We start from the raw sequence: 4940 nt of genomic DNA, 5'->3' as shown, positions 1-4940 counted from the left end.
CGAAAAATCCCACTTTGACCCATTCAGAGTGCTCCAATCGAGTCCAAATGTATGACCGACCCCCACTAACTTTGGACAGCCGATCCACCCATGCCAAAGGCACACCCCCTGGAACTCCCCTGGGGGGTTCCCCATACAATCATTTCAAAATATCACCATTTTTGGCCTTTACATGAGAAAAGAAATTAAGATGTTCGACCCAAATTGGGGGACATCAGAATTCGTTTTAGAGGTATGGTTCCTTCGGCAAAGTTTCTTATTTTGATCCCTAGAATATGATTTTCACAGAGCAATGGGCGAGTTTTTTGCCTCCCCACAAATCGACCCGGCCTAATACATATGTATAAATTTCAGTTGTTTTTGGAAATCGCATTTAAGCTTTTTCGCTCAACTAATAACATTTGTTTTTTTATTGAATTTTTAGCATTGATCAAATCTTCCATGGATTGGTTGTGTCTATGGGTTTCTTCCACTTCTGCATTCTTCAGGTCGTAGTGCTTTTCCATTGCCAGGTATAAGCGTCGTATACCGGGACAAATATCTTCCAGTTTTTGTTCCTGTATTGAATAGTGTGCTGTGGTCTTTTCCTGAAATTCCTTTTGAAGCAAAAAATGGTCTTGAAGTACTTCTGCTGTACTTGTATCAGTTGGTTTGCGCGCTGAGGAAATACGTCTCGGAAGTGCTGGACTGTGGCTCGATGACGTCATCGACACGTCAGCCCCGATCTCAGCTTCAGAATCGCCTGCAACAGGTAGCCCAACACTCACAGTGTTTTCAATTTCATTCGTGCTAGTCTGTAGTGCAGTCAATCGGATGACAGCTTCCTCCATTTCATTGAAATGGTGCTGCCTGTTTCGACCGCCACCAGTAGCTGTCTGTTCTTTTTTGTTTTCCGCTAGCTTCCTTTTAATATACGCCTTCCAGTCTAGCCATACCTAGTAAACACGATATATATACATATATACACACAAACAAGACACAGTAAATTACACATTTTACCTTTTTCCAGCTAGTGATGTCTTTCTGAGGTGGGCCCATGCTCTTAAGCTCCTCCGACACCTTTTTCCAAAACTCAGACTTCTTCCTTAGAGCACTTTGAAAAGCCGTGTGCCATAGAGTTCTTTTCTAGCAGCAACTCCAGCAAAGCCGCATACTGTTGCCTTGTTGTTATTTTGGACCTGTATTTTGACAAATTAAATACTGATTGCGCGTTTATTCAATAAATACTTACATTTTTATAATTTTTTCACTTTATTTTAATTTATTTCAATTTTTCGTGGATTGTCCGCTTACAAAAATTTGTCGTTGAAAAATTGCGGGAAATTTCACAAATTCACATTTAGAGTGTGCTCATTGAATGCTATTCTCCGAATTTCGAATTTACGTTCGCAGTTGTTCGAAATACATGAATGCTTTTGTAGTAACTTCTTCGAAAATCAGTATACGATGGAGTGCGTGATAAGGCCGAATGTCAGCCCTTTCGAATGCGTGCATAAAAATACCGCCTCGAAACGCTTCGTGCACTTCTCACTCATTTTTGTTTGGTTGCGTCTACGAGAAAGTTTCGAACTACACTAACCGGAGTTAGCACTAGAGTCGGAGCCCTTGAGTGGAACTATTACGCAGCAAAAAGCACAACGAAATATATCTTGAAGTTATAAGAAAAAAACCGGTTCTTTTTTTCTGACACAGACCGTATGTATGCATTTATGTGCATACTAGGGCCGTTTGAGAAGTTCGAGCAAAAATAAAAACTTTTTATTGTTTGGCAATTGTAATTTAAACATTTTTTTATTTTTCGACATAGTCTCCTTTTAGGCTTATACATTTCGTCTAACGCTGTTCAACAAGTTGTTTGATCCCTTCCGCAAAGTAGGAATTATCCAAGTCTGAAAAAGAGCCACTCGGTTCTACAATCACCTCCTCATCTGAATAAAATTCTTGTCCCGCCAACCATTTCTTCAAATTGAGGAAAAAATAGTAGTCCAAGCGAACCGAATGAGCCAAGTCTAGATAATAAATGGGGGGATGTGAAACGAGTTGGAACTCTATGTGAAACCGTGAATTTTGCGACCACAACTGCTGAGGCGTGAGCTGGTGCCTTGACGTGATTGAAAACCAAAATCAATCGACTTTCTCGATTCAAACGAATGCCAAACACCATTAAAAAGTCAAAAAAACGGACCGAGAAAAATGGGCAGAGAAAAATTAGAAAATAGACAAAGAAATAGACCAAAAAATATAGACCAAAAAATATAGACAAAGAAAAATAAGGAAAAGAGAAAATAGACAAAGAAAAATAAGAAAAAGAGAAAATAGACAAAGAAATATAGAAAGAAAAATAAGAAAACGAGAAAATAGACAAAGAAATAGGCCAAAAAATGTAGACAAAGAAAAAAAAGAAAAAGAGAAAATATGTAGCTAAAACAATATACCGATCTGGCTGAAACTCAGTGTGTGTTCTTCGAAGATGTGCTACCAACGAAACATAACTACGACAGTAGTTTCGACTCTCTGACCTTGTATGCACTTCTCAAACGACCCTTGTACAGTTCCCGCTCACACGCCACGACCAAAGATCATAAAATGCAAAATGTTTGCGGGCAGCTCTCAAATTTTAATTTCGGTATATAAAACTTTTGAACGTCCTTTTACTTTATATGAAAGGTGAGGAAGTAATTGGACCGCCTAGAGTTAAGTTGGATCCGCGGAGGATTGGACTGCGTAAATGATCCTAAACAATATTGGAAGTCTGCTGAGTGTGGGGATATGCTGCTTTTTGTAATTTGCATCACATAAGCTTTAAAATGATTATTATTCGACATGACTGGATTTTTATTATTTTATTTTTTTTTTTGGGATAAAAATTTTGATAGTTCTTCTTCTTCTTAATTGGCGCTGGATCTTTATTCGCTGCGCTATGTCTATGTCATCGTAAAGCTCATACAGCTTATCGTGCCATCGTCTGCGATATTCGCCGTTGCCAACGTGCAAAGGTCCAAAAATCCTACGCAGAATCTTTCCCTCGAACACTCCAAACGTCGCTTCATCGGATGTTGTCATCGTCCAAGGTTCTGCGCCATACGTTAGGACGGGCATGATGAGAGTCTTGTAGAGTGTTAGTTTTGTTCGTCGAGAGAGGACTTTACTGCTCAGTTGCCGACTTAGTCCAAAGTAGCACTTGTTGGCAAGAGAGATTCTACGTTGGATTTGAAGGCTGACATTGTTATCGGTGTTAATGCTGGTTCCTTAATAAACGAAGTCTTTTACAACCTCGAAATTATAACTGTCTACAGTGACGTGGGTGCCGATACGCGAGTGCGCCGACTGTTTGTTTGAAGACAGGAGGTAATTTTGATAGTTGCCTTTAGTTAATTGGGTCCTTATTAATTTCATGGCGTTCTCTGTTTTGTCAGATTGCTTTTAGTTCGCAGGATTATGGTACTTGAAAATTTCCCTCGCGTCGCTGAGAGCTCATTTAGAGGCCACCCAAAATTATAAGTTAAAGTATTACCTTGATCGAAAAGTTTCCGGAATATATTCAGACAATTCAAATACAAATTTATTTCTCAAAAGTAGTATTCAAACTTTTCCAAGGGCTCCCCAACTCACCTGCAACGCACTTATGCATGCGTTTGATACAGCCCTGGAAACATTTTTGTAACTCTATGGTACTTTCGTGAAGCCATCAGAGCCGTCTTCGTTGTTCCATTACTTCTTTTCGGCTGTAAAAATGCGTTCTGCGTAATGGATTTCCGGTTCCATCAAATCGAAAGAATCGAAAAGAATCGCAGGGAGTCATATGAATCTAATCCCGGGATGTATTCATTTTGTTCTTAGTTTTTGACTATTCTAATTCACGAATGATGATGACATTGTGCGACGGTACATTTCGTTATGCAAAATCCACGAGTTGTTTTCCCACAATCTCTATCTATTTTGACGAATTGTTTCACGTAAACATCCCATAACGTCCCATAAATAGAAATATAAATAAAATTTTAAAAATGAAAATAAAAACGCACTCAAATAAATGGAAACTATGTTTTGCTTCACTTCAAAATTTTTCCATAAACAATTCTAAATCAGCTTTCAGTGGTCCCAAGGTACATTCTCGAAACACTCGAAATTTCAGAACTGGAGCCAGTCTGACTTAATTGAGAACGCCATGGAACTTAGAGGGCCTATATTAATTAAGATGACCTATCAAACACTCCGCCCAAATTTTGAATTTGCACAGGCTGTTTCTATAGAATTCTAAGAACACGCAAGGATCCTTTCTGCTCTAAATTTTCAATACTAAGTAGTAATCAGGTGCAAAAAAGGAATGGATTTGTAGACCTTTGTAGTCCTCTAGAATTTTTTTCGACATAGGAAAATATTTTAGGTACTTTTCAATCGAAGCGTCAAAACGACCCACTATGAGAGACACTAACAGGTTAAAATATTCCACAAAAAACTTGATCCATAACTGTTTGTTTCATATGCCCAAACTGCATATTAAGTTTATATTGATACTTTAAATGATATTTCTAATATTTTGAAAAAAAAACTTGGTAACGAATATGAGAACTTATTTCGCCATCAATCATTTTTTGACATGGGTCGAACCTTTTACATATATACATACATATTGGCGCGTATACTTCTGTTCGGCCGAGCTCCTCCTCCTACTTGTGGTGTGCGCCTTGAAGTGGTTCCCTAAAGTGACCTGATGTTGAACCTTTTAGGGATTTTGATTTGTTCACGCCATGGTTCAGTCAAGGAATTTTCCACCCTTGAACGTCAAATTGGCCTCACTGTGTTATTAAGCGAGAAGTTTTCAAGCATTTGCAAAGATTTTTTAATTTATAATTCTTTAATTCAATACTGGCCTTAGAGAGGCTTCTGAAAATGAGCTGAATAAAATTAGTTTTTTAGCAACAAAACCTCTTTAATTT

At 38.2% G+C, this 4940-nt stretch overlaps 1 pseudogene; it reads right to left on the bottom strand.

Moving 5' to 3' along the window:
• Nucleotides 1-348: 348 nt before the first annotated feature.
• LOC129238390 (uncharacterized) lies at nt 349-1407 on the bottom strand (annotated as a pseudogene).
• Nucleotides 1408-4940: the final 3533 nt, after the last annotated feature.

Source organism: Anastrepha obliqua, chromosome 2 (assembly GCF_027943255.1).
Source record: "Anastrepha obliqua isolate idAnaObli1 chromosome 2, idAnaObli1_1.0, whole genome shotgun sequence".
Taxonomy (NCBI): Eukaryota; Metazoa; Arthropoda; class Insecta; order Diptera; family Tephritidae; genus Anastrepha; species Anastrepha obliqua.
This window is presented reverse-complemented; position numbering and strand designations above follow the sequence as displayed.